We start from the raw sequence: 20,207 nt of genomic DNA, 5'->3' as shown, positions 1-20,207 counted from the left end.
GACTTTTCCTTTTCTTTTTTTTTTTTTTTAAATAAACTGTTTAAATATGGATGGGGCAATTAAAATCAACATTACACCTACAAATTTAATCACATTTCCCCAACTCAAGATATCATACTTTACTAGAACATAACTTTAAATATGTCTTTTGGCCTGCTTTTTTTTTTTTTCAAGTGCTTGTCTGTGTCTTCCTGTAAAACAAATACTTACGCGATATTATGTAATAACCCAAAAGAGTTAGGGAGGGAGAAACCGAAAAGGATTTAGGAAGAAAAACTGGTGAGGAGAGAAATGGCAGAGCTGCGTAAATCCTTGAAGGATCTGAGGCGAGCGTAAGTGGGGGCCAAACGCAGAGAGCTGCCAAGCGACAAAAACAGTCCAATTTCTAAAAAAGTGTGGGAGAGAGGGAAAAATAGAAAAGAGAAATAGATGCAAAACAGAGAGAGAAGCTTGGTTCCAAAAGCTAGTGAGCTGTCTTGCTGTCTAATGCTTACATAGGCAGCATATCCTAACCAAAATAAAACCTCAACCAGCCTAAGTTGGATTTCTGGTCTTAGCTGACCACCAAGCTGGTTTCCACTACTCAGGCTGGTCTATTCTGATGGTTTTAGAGGGGTTTTAGGAACTAATCAGATGGTCAAGCTGGTAGCTAAGACCAGCTAACCATCTTATTCTAGTTTAAACAGCTTTTCAGTCTAGCAGGGACACTGATTCCAACAGAGTTTGATGTTAGCATAATGCTAAGCTAAAGATGCGATACTCTACAGCACACGCAAATATTGGCTAAAACGTTTTTTAATTAGATTGAACTATTTAAGTGATATTTTCAGTATTGAATAAAAGAAAATACCAGTTGAAAAGTGCCTAAAACTCTTCTAAAAACAACAAACCAGACCAGTCCTTCCAGTTAAAAAGTACTCGAAGCCCTACTAAAACCAGCAAACGCCAATCGATCCATCTTATGCTGGTTTAAGCTGGACTTTTCCTCGCAGGGACAATTAATTCAAACAGAGTTTGACATTAGCGTATTGCTAAGCTAAAGATGCGATACTCTACAGCACACACAAATATTGGATAAAATTTTTTTTTATTAGATGAAACTATTTTAGTGATATTTTCAGTATTGAATGAAAGAGAAGACCAGTTGAAAAGTGCCTAAAGCCCTTCTAAAACCAACAAACCAGACCAGTCCTTCCAGTTAAAAAGTACTCGAAGCCCTACTAAAACCAGCAAACACCAATCGATCCATCTTATGCTGGTTTAAGCTGGACATTTCCTCGCAGGGACAATTGATTCAAACAGAGTTTGACATTAGCATATTGCTAAGCTAAAGATGCGATACTCTACAGCACACAAATGTTGGATAAAATGTTTTTTTTTATTAGATTGAACTTGTTTTGATATTTTCAGTATTGAATGAAAGAGAAGACCAGTTAAAAGGTACCCAAAACCCTTCTAAAACCAGCAAACACCAATCGACCCATCTTATGCTGGTTTAAGTTGGTCTTTTTCCCGCAGGGGCAATTGATTCCAACAGAGTTTGATGTTAAACTTTGATGTTAGCATATTGTTAAGCTAAAGATGGGATACTCTGCAGCACACCAAAATATTGAATAAAAAGCTTTTTTATTAGATATATTAGAACATGTTTGTGATATTTTCAGTACTGAATGAAAGAAAAGACCAGTTGAAAAGCTGATGTTAGCATATTGCTAAGCTAAACATGTGACCCAAAAATGTTTTATTTTTTTAAATTATATTTTAAGGTTTTGAATGAAAGAAAAGACTTAATAGTCAACATATTTCGCTTCCGTCCATCATCTTGGATGTATATTTTTTCCACTAAGTTTGTCGCAATGCATTCTACGATTGCATTCTTCTCTCAAAAAATATTTTAGCCTATTTTTAAGATTTAAGAATTTCAATTTCATAACAAAATTCCATCAAATTGAATTGCATAATCTTTAACAAAATTAAATTAATAACACTTAAAATGTATTCAAGTTTAATAATTATTTTTATTACGCAATTTAATTTGATTTAATTTTGTTATGACATTGAAATGCTTAAATCTTAAAACATAGGCTAAAATATTTTTTTGAGTGAAGTACACATGCAATGTGATGAATATGGCCAAAACAAGGCTTCTTAGAAGGCAACATCACATCGCTGCCTTTCTTTTGGAAAAAAAAACTGCATTGAGAGTGCACCTATGACATCTAAAAAAAATATCAAGTTGGCAGCTCACTAGGTTTTGGAATAGAGCTAAAAAGAGAGGGAGGGAAGCAAAGTAGGTGAAGAACTGCAGCCCAGACAGAAATCTCAGACACTAAGGAATTCCACGCAGAGAGTCGGAATAGAGGGAAGGGTGGGCGGTGGAGACCGAGAGAACTGTATGTAAGAAGGGAGCTCGATCTGAGAAAGATCCAAGAGGATCAAATGTAAATCAGTTAAACACTTTCACTGCTTAAGCCAAATAAACAGTCAATACACTGAACGTTGGTGTCCAATATGCCAACGATTTGTTGATATGCCATCGAAGGACCATCAAACCATACAAAATTTGAAGATTCATACAGCTGTTTTAACATCATAACAAACTAGAACTGATGTGATCTGGTTTGTCAGTACTGTTTAGAATGTCAACATGAAATGCCATTTGCAACGCATTTTATTCCTGTAATCTGACTGAAACGGGATATTCAATGAGAAACTAACTGTCAGGGATTGATTGGATCTTGAAAAGTGCCCGTTATATACCAGAATTTAGCCAGGTGGTTGGAGGGGAGGGGTTGAAACATTAGAGGCATTCATGATGCCATTCAAATAGGAAAGTCGTTTTAGGTGGAGCAAGTTAGTGTAAGTCTATGGGAAGTTTTTGCCTGTTTTATCATCTGCCAGGCCAAAAATCATAATTCCAATGACTTAGAAAAGTAACAGCACACCTCTCCACAACAAGCCACATGATCTGAGGTATCATTCATGTCCGTAACACAAACGATGCGGGACAAACTGAATCAGCTGTAACTTTAAGTAATATCATACAGCTCCTCATTTGAGTCAGACTCAACAAAAACTGACACAAACCCCAGGAGGTGGATCTATAATTACATTTTAAAATATTTTGAAAGTATATTACAATTTGATCCATTGCACGTATCAGATCATGCATGCAAACCTTTATTTGCAATTATTTACAATTAATCGTAAGTGGCATGTTGAGTCTCAGCCGCAGACGGTCCGCCCACAACAACAAGATTCAAGATAGTGTTTGTAAAAGAGTGAACACAGGCCGTGTGTTTCTGGAAACTTTGATGCGTTTTAAGAGCTGTGTTACATACATTGAGTGAGGCCTTGTATTATTAAGGATCCAGGAGGCAGTGTGGGACATTGTGGGGTTCAGATCTTTGGCAAAAGGAACACAGGCTTTTTCTAAACAGCAGGAAGAATATTATATTAGACTCTTATGGCGGAGTTCTGATATATAAGTGTGTGTATTGGCAGGAAGCTGTAGCTCATGCTGTTACCCTGTTTCTGTCATATCGGTTTCATCGAAATGTTGGCAATAAGGTAAAGAAAATATTTTGCCACATTTTTTTTTTTTTGTTATTTAAGTACTGTATTAAGTAAGATAAAATAAGAGAAGCCAGTACTGATTATTATAATTATGAAATTAATCAAAAAGTCTATTTTATTGATGCACAAATCTTTTTTTTTTTAGTAAAAAGTGGCTTGTTTAGCAAAAAAAGGGCCTACATTACACGAACATGATTTTTCAGCTTACTAGGTAGGGCCAAAATAAGTAAAAAAAAATATGATTTTCCTTAAAATTATATTACATACCTCTTAATGGCGAAGTGTGTCATTTTTAAGTGTTAAAATTCTTTGTTTTTTTTTATTTTTAGTTTTAAAATACTAAAATAAAAAATATTTCAGCATATTTTTAAGATTTACACATTTCAATTTCATAACAACATTCCATTAAATTGATTTGCATGCTTTTTAACAAAATTAAATTAATGAAATTTAAATTATTTAGTTTTTTATTGTATTTTGTTAAAGATTACTCAGTTCAGTTTGATGAAATTTTGTTATGAAATGAACATCTAAATATTAACATCTTAAAATCTTTTTGAGTATACAATATGCTGAGACAACTAGAAGTAATTCGTAGGCCGATTTCTCTGGAAAGTGTAAACAATGTGGCCATTTAAAAACATTGCTCTGTTTGTTTGAGCAACCCAACCAGCAAGATACAGCAACTTTGACTCAACCAATGGCGTGAGTTTGGGGCGGAGCTATCTATTTGTCTCACCAGTGTCTGAAATGAACTTTTACATAAAGGGACAATAATTGCCCCCTGGATTTATATACTTAAATACTTAAATGTAACCAATTAATTTATATAAATTCTCAATTTGAATAATTAAGTTGATAATATATTATATTATGCCCCACCCATAGAATCAAATCATCAAATCATATTTAATGTGACCATAACTAATAGCTAAACTTAGAATAGAATATTAAAAACCATATCAGATGTTAATAAATAATGTTAAGTTAATTTCAGGGGCATTTGGAAAATGGGGGGGAGTTTGTAAAACCATTATTATTTTTGTAATTCTGTTGAATAACACAAAAATTACACACTTCAGCTTTAAGTGCACCCTCAACATTAAGTCTGTACTTTCTCACCCTGCTTGTGTAATAAACCAAATCTATCCATAAAAGTAATGGGATTGCTTTGCGACTAATACGCTGCTCCTCTTAAATGTATAAACGTGCTCTCGTTTTTCCTACTCCGTATTATTCTCTTTCTTTCCCTTCTTTCCCTCACATAACCCTCCCTCAATCCGTTCTGATTCCTGTCGCCTCCAGCCACAAACAGTGATGCAATCCACAGACTCCTGCGTGCAACAACAGAGCATGGAGAGCGCAAGCAGGGCAGGGCGGTCTGAATTTCTCTCCCTGTCTGAAACGAATAAAAAGCGTACTGGAAGAGAGCATGAAAGAGTTGGAAAAAGAAAAAGAAAGGGTTTGAAATGGTGAGAACCAGACAGAACAGTGACGCCTCACATTAAGAGGTCATTGTTTTGGTTTGCACTGTTTTGGTAATTTGTGCCTTCCTTGTTTTTTCTTTCTTTCTTACAAACGGTAAGTTTTCAACATTAAGAATGAGGGTTGTGTATTGTCAACGCAGTTCGGTTTTTTTCAGAAGTTAAGGAATTATGACTACTGACTAAATCTTAAAGGAATATAACCCCCTCCCCAAAAAAAAAAGAATTCTGTCATCATTTACTCACCCTTATGTTGTTCAACACTGAGTGACTTTCTTACTTATGCAGATCAAAACATAAATTTTTTATGAATATCACGGCCTGTCTTTTCAAGACAATGGCAGTGGATAGTGACTCACTTTAAAGCTTAAAAAAGCTCCGAAAAGTATCTTAAAATGAATCCATGTGGCTCATGCATCATATTCCAACTCTTCTTTTAGTAAGAAACAACTCGAAATTGAAGTCATACATCAAAAATCTTTAAAGCACGTTTGCAGTCGCCAGAACTTGTGCTGATTAGCTCTATAAAAATTTTTAAAAATCCATCTTTTTGTTGTGTTTCCGAATTTTCATTTTTTTTTTGGTAAACTATCACTTTAAGCTAGTTCCCTTTTAACCTAATAAGCTGTCATAACTGATTTGCAGGGAAAATCTTGTTGTCCGTTGTGCATTCATTAGCGCTTTGAGAGCTCGTTCAAAGTGGTACGCATGTTTATGCACAAACCTGCTAAAAACAACTAGTTTCTCTCATAACGATCATGAATGTGCAACGGACGTTAACATTTTCATCACAAAATTACTTCAGTTTCAAGTTATTTGTCACCAAAACCTATCATGTGCCTTCAGAACACTTGAAATATGGCACACATGTAGCATGGACTACTTTCACGATCCTTTTTATAACTTTAAAGTGAAGCTCTCTCAACTGCCATAGCACTGAGAAGACAGGCCGCGATATTCATTAAAACATTCATTTCCGAGTCACGACAGTCATACGGGTATGTATCAACGTGAGGGTGAGTAAAATATGACAGAATTCTAATTTTTGGGTGAACTATCCCTTTAAGCTAGTTCCCCATTAAGATAACATGCTAGTTTACAATAGTTCACAGAAAATTAACATTTTGCCATATTTTTTTTTTTCACTGAAAAGGTCCTTGTTGTCTGTCGAGTGTTCAAGAGCACTATAAGAGATGCTCGTTCACAGTGGCAATGCGTTCATTGCTTTTAGCGCTAAAAACGATGCAAGTTCATGTGTGAACATGCTAGCCACTGTGAACAAGCTTTTCTCATAGTGCTCAAGAACATGCAACAGGCATCAAAATACTGAAAAATGACTTAAATTTCAGGTTGTTTTTCACGAAAACATATCGTATGCCTTTAGAAGACTTGGAATATGATGCACAAGTCTCAAGGACAAATTTTATGATACTTTTGGGTCTTTTAAAGTGAGGCACTATTAACTGCCATTGTAATGAAAAAGGCGGGCAACAATATTCATTCAAACTAAGCCTTTTGATTTAATGCATTAATTCAGAGAGATTAATTATATAAAAAATAACCTGTGCCCGGACCGAAATTTACGCAATTAATCATGTGCCCGGACCGGAATCAAGAATATTTGAACCATCTGAGCGAATCAAGCTTGAAGTACCACCTGTTTTCAGCAGGGGGCAGTAAGCGAAACTTCAGCTTTAATGACAACACGCATCTTATACAGAGAACAAACCACACTAGGCTTGCTCCACACTAGCGACAGCACAAGATGAGGATGCGTTCTTGCGTTCAAACACAACTGGACGGAGTGCAATTCCGAATGCATGGATCTCAAGACGTGCTTTTCTTAGTTTCAAACTACGGTTAACTTTAAACAGCGACCTAAAAACGATGTGTTTATGACATGACGCAACCAAAGTGAGACACTCCAAAAGCATCCATCTGACACGTGTACTTTGACACGTCCTTAGAAAAGCCTTTATAATAAATCTATCTCTGATAGATTGACAAATTCAATTGTAAAATGTATAGGACTACATGTCAGTGATAGGCTTATGTTCAGTAATATGGAATTAAATATATTGCCTTCTAAAGCCACTTTTTGTCTTATCAATGCTTTACTCGTCTGCCACAATAATGTAATCCATTTTAATGATCTGAATTATTATTTTTATAATATATATTATATTTATAATTAAAATAAATTAACAATGTATAATTCTTTAATCATAAAATGTTTAATTATTATTATTAGAGGATCTTTCTCAGCAAATATTTATATATGCAATTATTTGCAATTAATTAATCAGCATATCATATAATTATTTAATAAAAAATGACAGCCCTAATTAAAACACCTCCTTTTGTGTTCAGCATTTGAAAGAAAGTCATATGGGTTCGGAACAACATGAAGGTGAGTGAACTGTTCCTTTAAAAGGTTGCGAATGGCCTTTGACTCAACAGAGCCAGTCTCTCCACTCACCAGTTAACTCTAATAGACCTTAGCGTAGATGGAGAGTGCGATTAGGGTCAGTTTATGGTAGTGTTTGTGCATATTTGTGCTGATTGTTCCTCAGATCCACCCCTCTACTCCACTTAGCCTGGTTGGCTCTGCTCAGGCAGACCTCCCCTAAAGGAATGGCACCAGGGGTCAGCGAAGGAATTCCTGGGGAATTGGCACCTGGTCGAAATCCTCTGAACATACGCTTGCTCACTTTATCCACAATCCCACTCTCTGCTGAGACCCTGTGTGGACCCTACCTATACAAACACAGCATTCCTGTGCGTGCAATTAAACAGTATTCCACAGACACTCGACACATGATGAGTGTGTCAAAGGAATATGATTTTAACCAAATCAAGAGGGGTATAAGGAGTAGTTCACCCCAAAATGAAAATTCTGTCATCATGTACCAAAGTCCCTTTCAAGGCAAGTCAGTCCACTTGGCGGCCATCTTTGGAATGCTCACAGGCAGCTATTTTTTCTAAGGATATAAGCGGCATAAAAGTACAGCTCCTATTTACTGGAATGGAGAAAGACCAAAAGTTCCAAAACAGTTGGACAAGATTGTGTTAAAAGAACATATTTCAAATCAGTAGTTAATTCTGACAACAACAGTATCGTACATTTTGCTTCTTTAGCTCGGATCACGCTACAAAACACTATTTTTCAGGCTGGTTCAGCTAATGTGCATGTGCATTCTCAAGTTGACTGACAGCCGAGGTCTGTATCTAAAAAGTGATTGGCTCCTTTACCTGTAAGGCGGGACTTCCTTTTCTACACCTGCCATATTGGGAATTCCAGTTTCTCCTATTCAACTTAATACAAGTGAATGATTGAATCAAAATTAATTTCTTTCTTCCGTAGAACACAAATGGATTTATTTATAGCATATTGTCCAAGCTGATCTTTTCCAGACAATACAAGTGCATGGTGACTGCAGCTTATTTTTGTAAATATTCACTTACATTTCAGTCTGTTCTTCACACAAAGCTATCATATGGCTTCAGAAGATGTGGAATATAGTGCACACCAGAGTTGGGGAAGCTACAAGCTATGCACAACTTAGAGTAGTTAAACTACAGTGAAGCTACTCTTTTAAAAAAAGTAGTTGGCTACAATTCAAGCTACTAACAAAAAGTCGCTCACTAAAATGCACCTATTTAAATAGGAAAATATTATTTAAATATACTGTATAACAACCATGATACATATTTAATTAGAGTGACATTAAATTGAACTTATACTGAAAATAAGGTAAACACCCTATGATAATCAGCAGCAATTACCTAAATATTTTGCTTCAAAAAAAGAAGGCAAAGCCCCGTTAAGGTTATACGGACTCATATGAATCACTGATGTGAATAGGGCTGCAACTACCGATTATTTTGATAATCGTTTAATCTTCGATTATTTTTTCGATTAATCGGATAAAAACCCCAAAATGTATACTTTATAGAAAATGTGATTTTGTTTTTAAACTGTAATGATAAAGGACGTAAGGATGTGGTTCAATTCACGGTACTAAATTCATGATTCTATACTCTCACAAACCTTTAAACAGCCTGAATCATGAAAAATTCAGTTTGAGTAATTTTTATTATTATTATTACTTTTAGGACAGATGCAAAACAGTTCCTTTCATTTACATGTAAAACTTAACAAAAAGTACTGTTCATTAAAGAGTAAAATGATCCAAAGGGCATGTTTCCATTGATCATGGTATAAATAATGGGGTGGGGTGTTGTACTTGCTTGTTTTGATTATTTGGACATCACCCCCCCCCCCCCCCCCCCAACGCACGGAAACTACGCCCCTGCAGCCCTAGATGTGAACTATTTCATTTATGTGAACAAAAAATGAATTGCCAAAGCTAAGTAAAGTGAATCTTTTATTTGAATCTTTTTTTCATGAACAGAGTGACTTGCAGAGTGAATTTTTACCAGTGTTACATATGAGACAGAGTACGGTATATGTGAGCACATTTGATTACTGCCTTGGCTACATTGCTACGTACATGTGCAGTACAATGTGAGAACTTTTGCATTTTTCGACGATACAGCGCTGGTCGGAAAATGTAGCTACATTTCTGTGAAAATAGCTGAGCCACTGCCACACTACTGAAAAATGTAGTCAAGTCAGTATAGCTATTTCCCAACACTGGTGCACATGCATGGGGACTAGGGTAGGTATTGATACAGATTTTTCGATTTGATTCGATTCACATGCTCTAGATTTGATTAGATTCAGTGTTTATTTCAGTTATAATGTCCCATTTTCTTACAAATGAAAGAAATTCTCTCCCAGCTATTGCTGTTATTTATACAGGGGACCTTCTAACTAGGTACATTAAGAAAATATAAATTTTACAAATTGTTTATTAGTTTTTTTTTACCATTTTGGTCACATTTTAGCTTTTTAAATCCATGTATTCAATCAATAAATATGATTTATATTGTATATATTACATTTTTTATTGTATAATTTGTACTATTTACGAGTAATACTTTGATTTGTTGAACACATGCTAAAAAAAGTACTCTTTAAGAAAACCGGCACTTCTGTAAAGACCGTCTGTAAATGAGTGCATCTTAACTCAGAAGGCTTTAACTCATCCATGATATGTGTAATTAGAATTAAAGGCTTCTTTTTTGTTGTTTTTGATAAACAAGTGACTGTAAAGAACAGAAAGGGTATTAGAAGAGACATTATTCAATGAAAAATGGGTTGCGTGGATCTTGTCTTTGGACACACATTACACAAAACAACATTTACTCTCAACACACAGTGAAAGGATTTTGCTGCTGAATACTCCACTACTATACTACACAATCACTGGTGAGTGAAATATGAACATTTACCAGCCAGTTGCCAAATATATACATTTTAGTCACATTTGTGATGAAATTTGGTTGCAAATGCAAGTGATCTCCTTTCATTGTAGTGAAGGGTTGCGTGCACAGAGTAAAAGATCGATCTTGGGATTTAAGAATCAATATCGTGATTTTACCCACCCTTAATTTGGACTATTTTTTTTTTTTTAGCTTGACCAGCATTGTATGGAAGAAAGCAGCTCATACATTTTGCCTAACATCTCCTTTTGTGTTCAGCAGAAGAAAATGTAGTTTTGGTAGAACTTAAGGGTGAGTTAATTATTACAGAATTTTTATTTTTGGGTGAAATGTTCCTTTAAATACAAATGAAAGTGTAAGAGAACTCAAGAGTTCTCACTTTTGGCTGGGGTCCGTTTGGGATTATCCTGTCTGGAAAGCAGAACTGTGCCCCAACCCTTCGGCCATTGGGTGGGGAGGCAAATGTCTGGGGTCTGGCGTTCCTTCAATCCTACACCGTAAACAGACTCCGAGCCATAGATTTACGGGAGCTGGCGAGCGCATGGAAACTCAGCACAATAGCACTGGCGTTCTGCCATGTTCCAGCGTCACTGTAAGCAGTGGCGCCTGCAGCTGTACGGCCGTACGTACTGTATCATGAGCGTTCTGACTGACCTGAGAAATATTTACTCTCAGAATATTTCACCAAACATGAAATGTGTCCCGTATTTCTGTTGGCTGTTTAAAAGAACTAGCAATGCCCAATTTGCGAATGGATAATTCTTTTGAGTCGGTTCTTTTCAGTGCATTGGCCAAACAGGCTTGCAAAACGGTCTGAATTGATTCGTGATTCATTACAATTCATTCGGACCGCTCTCTCAATGAATCATTTGGAGCGGTTTCTCACACAGTAAAACAGTATCGGATATTTACGAATACAGCGTTGGATACAGTGTAAATTTACCCGCAGTCAACTGAATCAAAAGGCTGTCTTTTTGAGAGGTAGCTTTGAGAAACTTCAACCAGTGCTGTGTCATGTGAACAAGGGGCTGTTCAAACTGAACGTGTTTTTGCATCTGCTAGCGCTGTTTTTCAATCGTTTTCCATGTAACCATTCACTAGATAGATGTCTTTTGACAACTGCATCATGTTTCACTGTTTTTAGCATCTATCATTGGAGCGCTGCATTTTTAGATGCTGTGTCAAGTTAAAAAGAACTTCTTCAACTGATAAAAATGCGTCTCGAGACACCTGCGTTCTGCACTATTCGTTGTGGTGTGTTTTGCTTTTTTAGCATGAAAACGCTGTTGATGCCCGTGAACACTAAGGATGACAAATCCCTACACAGAGGCCATAGTGCATTTGAGTGGCTCTTGCTTTTATAAGAGGCATAAAAAATACAGCAGACGGCACTTTGAGTTCGTGCCAACATGGGGCGCAGTGGGTATACTTCAAATTTTGGGAGGTGCTGTCTTAAACTTGCAGTCATTTCCTGGATTCACATTTTCTTGAGTCTACTTGACTAAAAAAACTGAAAAGCCCAAGCTTTATTCTTTTGGATGGCAAGAAACAAGTAAAGGGATAGTTCACCCAAAAATGAACCTTCTGTTGTCATAATTTACTCACCCTCATGTTGTTTCAAACTTGTATGACTCCCATAAAATATTTATATTCAATATAAATTGAATCTGCCCATTTAATCCTATTCTTAAAAAAGGTCCACTGGAAAAGTCCAGAAGATTTTGTCCAACTTTTAATGGCATGAATACATATACTTGTATCAAAGATTTATACCTGTAAAAATGTGCCTAATTAACTCTATCCACAAAAAACAGAACATTTTATAAGGTGCGTTTTTAAACAATTAAAATAAATGATGACTAACCAATTTCTTGCAGGTTCTTTGAGATAAAGAATGAAGTAAATATGCTTATGATTATATTTTAATGTTTGTTTTAATGTACCATGTACCATGATTAATCGCGATTAATCGCAGAAAACTGTGCAATCAATTAGTTAAAACATTTTTATTGATTAACAGCCCTACTAAAAATAATTTCTTCTTACAATAGCTTCAGTGTAGTTACTTTTTGTTAGTAGCTTGTAGTGTAGCTAAAAGAGTAGCTTGACTGTAGTTCAACTACTTTAAATTATGAGTAGCTTGTAACTTGGGAAGTTTCGGGAAAGTAGCTTCTTCAACACTAGTCATTACACACTGACGCAAGAACCAATTTTGACGCTTGACATTTTCAACATAGCTGCCATATTTGATTTCAGCGCTTTATTAATTATTTGATTTGAGAGTGAATAACAAATTAAATTTGTTGCGTTCAACACACAAATCTATCGGATGGCTTCAGAAGACTTGGAAAATAGTGCATGATTCATATCGACTACTTTTACTGTAGTTTTATAGTGTTTTTCCCCCCCCTTTTTCGAGCTTCACAGACCGAAGTCTCTATTCACTTGCATTATGGAAAATAACCCATGTGAAGACATATGACACTAAAGTGAGTAAACAAATAACATAATTTTAGTTTTTGGGTAAATGATACCTTTAAACTCAAATCAACCGTAATTGGATGGGAGATGTGTCTCTTTGCAGCTGTGCCTCAGAGAGTTTCTGAGCTTTCCACAGGATTATCTCTGCTGCTTCTGGTTTGTGGAATGTTGATGGACACTTGCGAACAACCTTGAAGGCTTCAAAGCCACATGTGGAGCAGGAGCTCTAGGAGAAGACAGGGTGGGTGTTTACATAATGTTACAGAATTACATGTTACAGAAGAACATAATTCACTTAAGAACATCACCAACGGGGTTATGTTAACTTGGCGATTAAGTTAAGGAGGTGATCGATTAACCACACTAAGCACACAACTTATTTTAACTAATACCACCTGGGTTGGATTATGGACCAGGCACATCGGATTCATGCACATCAAGGAATTATGCACATCAAGCAACTGCACAAACGCACCCACAAAATCTGTGCTAAACGCAATTACCACCTGCTTTCCTCTGGTGGTAAATTGCGTTCCTCTATGCTGTCCGGACAAACAGCATAGAGTTTTGTGAATAAAGCACAATCTGAGCCTAATTTGTTTAGAAAGGAGCCGTGCTTGCGTTGAAAGGAATGGCAATGGCTTAATTTAAAGACTCAAGATGCAGCGCTGTTTTAGCGCAGGTATTTCGTGAATTTAGTGAATAAGATGCAGGTTTTTGCATTATAATTCCTTGCGCAGAAGTGGCACAACTGTTTAGACCTGTTTTCAGAGAATATACCTTTTTTGTTTATTTTTTAATTACCTGATTGGCAAATACTTCTCACTTGTTTTAAGCATAAATCGAAAAACTTTTGTGATGTTTATGCTTAAAACAATAAATAACAATTTGCCGAATCTTATATCACATGATATATAAGTTAATTTATCTGGTTTTAAGAATGTTTCGATATTTTTTACAGGAAAACAAGACAAAAATAGGCAACTGATTATAATTCCATGTAGTGTATTATCACATAAATACTTTTTGAGTCGACAGAGGACTTCTTTTAGTTCGCCGTATTATGATGAAATGTGCAAAATATTTGTTCTGCTAAGAGTTTCGTTTGGTGATATTTCTCCTGTTCGCGCACATCCCTGAAATTCTTGACCAAGGAGAACAAGGCTAGTAGAGGAGCGTTGATGATTGGTTAAAACTTCTCATAGGTGTTGTTTTGATGTCATTTTCATTATTTATTTGTTATCCTAAATTAACAACACGATCACACAGGAAGTCAGCATGTTGTTTCCGAGAGTCCCAGTACCCAAGGATCGGCCACATTATGCTGACTCACAGACAAGCGCCATCTCGTGTCAGAAATCTTTGCATTGGCTCCAGTGTGTTTACCTTTTCCCGCAAGTAGGTGTAGCTGCTGGCTGGAGACCTCTAAATGGGGGCGGAATCTCCAATAGAGGGTGGAGTTACTCCAGAAGGGGGCATGGTTACTCCAAAAGGGGGTTGTGCCAACTCCAAAAGGGGGGCATCACTTCCACTCATGATTAAGGTTAGGGAAAGGGTTAGGTAAGGGTCTCCCTATATCTCCAATGGCGGTTTGAAGCGACTGCCCCTTTTTGGAGTAATGCCTGCAGCATTACCCTTCTCTTCTCCTGTGGCATGACTGGAAGCATTTCGTCAATAGCATGGGAGACCTGAGTTCAGATGGCGCATTGAAACCAGAAAGTAATCGTGTTTGGATAATCAGTGACGAGCGCAATTCGGAGGTTGTTTTTTCCCCCTGTAACATTATAATTTTGCTGCACTGATGGTTTGGTTTAGGTTTGAGTTTTGGGTTGTGGGGTAACAGTTTATAAAATTATTTAATTTTTTTAATTAATTTTCTTTATTCATCACACATTTGCACATATACAGTGAAATTCTTCTTTTTCACATATCCCAGCTAGGCTGGGGTCAGAGTGCAGGGTCAGCCATGATATGGTGCCCCTGGAGCAGATAGGGTCAAGGGCCTTGCTCAAGGGCCCAACAGTGGCATCTTGGCAGTGCTGGGGCTTGAACCCCTGACCTTCTGATCAGTAACCCAGAGCCTTAACTGCTGAGCTACCACTGCCCCAAAGGGGTTAGTTAAAGATTTCAAATTAACCGACTGTTTTAGAAACTTGCATCAAAGAGAGGAGGGCTTCACCTGGTCCAGTGGTGATAGCTCCAAAGCCTCTCGAATTGACTACATTTTTACAAGAGACTTCCCGCCAACCGATGCAACATTCCTGCATCCCGAATGCATTCCTCTACACTGTATAGCTGCCTGTGCAGCTCTGGAAACAACTCGCTTCACAACTCACTGTTGGCACCCCTCTTTAGGCATTTCACCCGGCAAATGGAGGTCACACGTGACCATACGCCCAACAACACTTACTGCTTTGGCCACTGGGGGCAATGTTTCGCATAATGGTAAGCACATAGCACAGACCAATTTTAGCCAAAGAAAAGTCAACCTACTGTTTTCGATTTCACTGTGAGATATGTCTGTAATGAACAACTCTTAAAACAGAGCAGTGCATAATATTAATTAAGACCTTGTTCGCCTAGGGTGCTTTAGTTTGTTCATGAGAAAAATTGTGTCTTCTTCTGTAGAGCGCAACAGTGCACGCCCACTTTTTCGGCCATCTTGGTTCTAGGTGTATTTTTCTCATTCATTTCTTCAACAGGAATTTCATAAAGTACTTCATAAAATAATTCTAAGCCATGAGCCAAACAAACTAGCTCCGAGGTGAATCACAACATTACAAACTTTGATTTGTAGTAAAAAAAAAAAGTATTTAAAAATTGAACAAAAAGGCAAAGGTACAAGACTGTGTACTTAATGTCTTTGGTAAAGGGAAGGAACTACAATCCCATGAAGCACTGCAAATGCAAATAGGTATAGGAACAATATATTTAAAGTATACTGCAAAACAGCATATGCAAATTTATAAGTAGTTTGGGAGAGAGAAGGGAGCGACTCGATTCTCTTATGCAACTCTCTTATTGGTGGTTTTTCTCCCTCAGCATCATGGGTAGTGTAGATCCTAACCAGGAATTCCACTATTTAAGGCTATTTTTTTTTTTTATTAAGTTGATACAAAGTGGACTAATGGCTTCAACAGAAGCATTTACCATCGATTAACAACCTCAGAGCTCAAGGTAAGTCTGTCTTTAAAAGTTTATAAGTAATAGTTAATGATGAAAACCCCTATGGAAAAATAATAATACATTTTTGCGCTCTGTTGTATGACAGCCCTGGGTAATGCCATAACCCTTGCACTCGCCCATTGTTGCTGGTCTTCCAACCCTTTTCATTTTCAAGCATCTACACACACACACAAACACATTAATTTCTTTATGCCTCTGTTCTGCTTTCCTTCTGTGGCTCTGCCAGGCTCACTGTATGCCTCTGTTCTCTCGTTCATCTCACATGGGGCGCCTGTTTTCTCAAAGCGAGACCGCCCTCCCCTCAATACTCGCCCCCTCTAATGCCTGGCAGCCAGACAAGGTCAACATGACAGCATTTTTTCCCTCCTTCTCTCTTGCTCTCACCCTTTATCTCTTGCCCAGCTCTCTCTCCTTGTCTTAGCTCAGCTGAGCGGCAGGCTCCTCCCAAACATGAAGGGCTCTTTCATCTTCTGTCTCCACAAGAGAGCAAATAAGGGCCAGACAGAGAAAGACAGTAGGAGATGGGTACACTAAGAGGAAGAAATTGTATAGAGGTTAATCTTATGTGTTAGATGGAATGATAGTTTGGCATGCAATGTAAAGGTGCAGCAGATGGAATCAAAACAGTATGCAATTCACTGCTAGGTTTGTCATGATACCAAAATTTCTGTAGTCGTTATCAATACCAGGAAAATTTCACAATTCTCGATACCAATTTCAATGCACAGCAAAAATGCATCAATAATGCATTATTTAAAAAACTATCAAATGTAACGCTTGTATAACACATCCTCATACATTTACACACTTATTCCAATGTGATTAGCTAGATTAGTTCACCTCATAGAGTGTTGGACTTTGGACTCTGAAGTGTGCTGTTCAATTCCAGCCACACACATAAGCTGGCACATGAGACCAAAGTGTCATGGAAGCAACATTAAATGATGTGGTTGTTTCAGAAAATGTGCTTTTCATTTTGCATTTATTTTTTTGACACTATCGGTTTGGTTAAGGTGTTGGTTAAGTGTAAAGATGTCTTTTTTGTGTCTACCTCTCATTTGATTTTAGATCATTATCGGTTAGGTTTAGGTTAAAGTTTTAGGTTAGTGAGGTAAGTTTTACTCATTAAAACCTCAATCTAATATTCACCTTAAAAACCGTGTCTGATTACAACACCATTTGACTCGCTTTTGGCGCCCCTTGCTGGACATTTCACTAAAAAACTGCAGCAGAACGTGTAATAAAGCATGTAATTTCGTACTTGCAAAAATGTTGCCACGGTCATATAATGTTCATGAGACCAGGCTGAAATAAATTAAGAGCAGTGAGTGATTTTCTCTTTTTCTTTGTTAATATTGTTTGATTAATATTAATGATCTTGTCCTACATACAGTGAGTATTTTAACCCTTATGGATTGGCCCCATTCACTACCATTGTAAGAGTCTCACTGTAACCCAGATTTTTGCTTGTTTTAAAGAAAAAGTTTAAGCTTAACTTATATTAAACCCAGAATTTTCTGTTAATACCTCACCAAAATGACATTTTGACCAATAAAGGCATTTTCAGTTTTGCACTACCCTTACAACAAAGCACTGTGGTTGTAATTGATGTATCATATGGTGATACCATGGTACTTTAATATTTATCATGGAAGGCAACTGTATGATTTCCAAACCACCATAGTCACATCATTTCCAAAAAACAAAGTAATACCTTGTTACTCTTTTGTAAGGGTAAATTCCCTTTTGCAAGGGTAAAGTCAGCAGAAAATGCAGTTCACAATCCATTTTACTACCATAAAGTTCAAAAGAATATTCAACAAGAAAAAATGTAGGACGTAACATGATTTATTTCATCAAGAATTGATTGGAACAGAGAAAAGTGGGCATGGCATACCAGAATGGAGCCATGTGATTGGAGGGGAGGGGCTAAAAGTAGGGGGTATTTGTGAAGGAAACAGAAAGTTGTTTCAGAGACGAAGCAAGTTATAACATTTGATGAAAGATTACAAAGACAAACATTTATTATTATTTTTAATAACATGTACTGGTGAATTGTACACAATTACACCAGTGTTGTATCCGGTGATTAAGGAGTAAGGAATGATGCGACGGGAGCCAGGAGAGCAAAAAGTATTCTTCTTTATTGAGCGTCACAGAAAGAGTGCGAGGACAGAGTGCAACTACTGGACTGAGCTTCAAGCTTTTATAACCCTATGTGTGTGAGTAACTTATCTAGGGTATGTGTGTGGAATGTGTGTGTTCAGCCAAGAGACTCGTTTTATCTAATCTCAGGCAAGATTTGCAAGGCATGTGACAACCCCTTCCTTGCTGGCACAAAAAGGTAAAAGTACAACAGGAAATGCAGCCTAATCACAGAATATTTTCACAGTTCTTCACAAAAAAATAGCATTTCCCCCCTTTTGATAATGAATATTATCACCAGTACCTCTTTTCTGTTATTGGAATGAGAAGGGTAGAACTGCCACTTTTGGATAACATTTTAGAAACAGCAAAACGTATTCATTTGTAGACAATCAATATAAAGAGACATATCATTAATGGTGGTATTAACAATTGTGCAAGTACTCTAAATAGTGAGCTGAACATGCCTGTCAGCCAATTCTCAATTGTTGTGGCCAGTGGCATAGCCAAGGGTGGGCCGGGGAGGGTCTGGGCCCACCCAAATTAGACCCAGGTCCACCCCGAATATTAGAGATTATTCTCTGACTTCAAATATATATTTATAAAATAGTTTAAAAAATGCATAAATTCTGATTTCTGAAAGTGTTCAAGAACTGTTTGAATGCACTGCTTCTCTGTTGTTTTGGGCAAAAAAAATGGGTGAAAACTTGGCCCATCCATTTTTATTGAGGCCACCCAAAAGTAATTTCCTGGCTACACCCTTGGTTGTGGCCCAATCACTTGCAGGTGGCGGATTTGGCACTGTGTCTCTCATATGTCTGATTAAATTTGTTATGTTGGAGGTATAGTCAGGTATGTAGAAACAGCATGATGTATTAATCATCTTTCACACCCCTCCTTCTTTTGCAGTACGTATATCCAGGACCATTCTATTATTACTGCCTTTCTCAGTTACATTACAAGCTGCCAGATTCAAATCGGCTTTCGCGCCGACACAGGCTACGCTGGTTAAGCGTCTGTAGTTTATATTCGCTCAAACACTTACTCATCCAGTTTTTTTAAACCACAGAATAAGTTTATTTGATATACATACATCTAACTCGTCACCAAAGTAGCATGATAAAAAGTTTAAAGTTCTTATACGCACACTCAATACATCAAACGCGATCTTCCTCCCATGCATGCTGCCATTTGTTTACATTAGTAGCGATTGTCATTCGTCAAACAGAGTCAATCAGACTCGTCAAAAGAGTCTTTTCAGGCACATAACGTGTTTATTTTATGTAACAAACAGCCTAATTGTCCCCAAAGTACCACGATAACAGTTCACAGCTTGTATATGCACAGCCATCATATCTAAACGCGATCTTCCCATGCACACATCCAAGTCTGCTTATTATTAGGTGCAGATGCGGTTTTCATTCACACAAACAGCAACTCAAACAGTCTTTTTAGGCATATAATACGTTTATTTTCTGAAACAGATGGCCAAACTATCACAAAAGCACCACGATTACAGTTTAAAACTCGTATACTCATAGTGAAAACACGCACATCGATCACGATTATCTGATGCATGCAGTCAATTCTGTTTACATTAGCACTTGTCACACACACACACACACACACACACACACACACAATGTCTGGGAAGTCAAACAGCGCACATAGGCAAACTGGACTGCTGATATTATTTGTTCAATTGTTTTTTACAGCTATAAAAACGAAATAAATAAAACGTATACAGTACAGCAGACATAACCCATTTTTTTCACGTTTACTATATTATATACAGTATTTTCTTTATTTTTTTATGACAAGAAATCAAAAATTTTAATAAAAGAAAAAAAAAAAATACTCATCTATACTTTGCCCCCCTCTACTGGCTGTGCAGTGTCACATGCAAAAATAACTCACACCTGGGGGCACTTCAGGGGAATTTAGACCCTACTCATGAAAAGGTTAAGAAAGTAAATGGGTTCATAT

At 37.0% G+C, this 20,207-nt stretch overlaps 1 protein-coding gene across 3 annotated transcripts in view; it reads right to left on the bottom strand.

Moving 5' to 3' along the window:
- glis2b (GLIS family zinc finger 2b) overlaps window positions 1-20,207 on the bottom strand; it is a 64,372-nt gene that overhangs the window by 30,755 nt on the left and 13,410 nt on the right. The window contains exon 2 of one of the 3 annotated variants that reach the window (XM_051714188.1): window positions 12,944-13,116. The exons of the other annotated variants lie outside the window; for them this stretch is intronic. The gene's annotated coding sequence lies outside the window, so the exon portion shown is untranslated. The remainder of the gene's footprint in view (window positions 1-12,943; window positions 13,117-20,207) is intronic. 3 annotated transcript variants of the gene reach the window in all.

Source organism: Myxocyprinus asiaticus, chromosome 13 (genome assembly GCF_019703515.2).
Source record: "Myxocyprinus asiaticus isolate MX2 ecotype Aquarium Trade chromosome 13, UBuf_Myxa_2, whole genome shotgun sequence".
NCBI classification, from domain to species: Eukaryota; Metazoa; Chordata; class Actinopteri; order Cypriniformes; family Catostomidae; genus Myxocyprinus; species Myxocyprinus asiaticus.
Note: the sequence above shows the minus strand (reverse complement) of the source record. Positions and strands in the feature narration are given on the sequence as shown.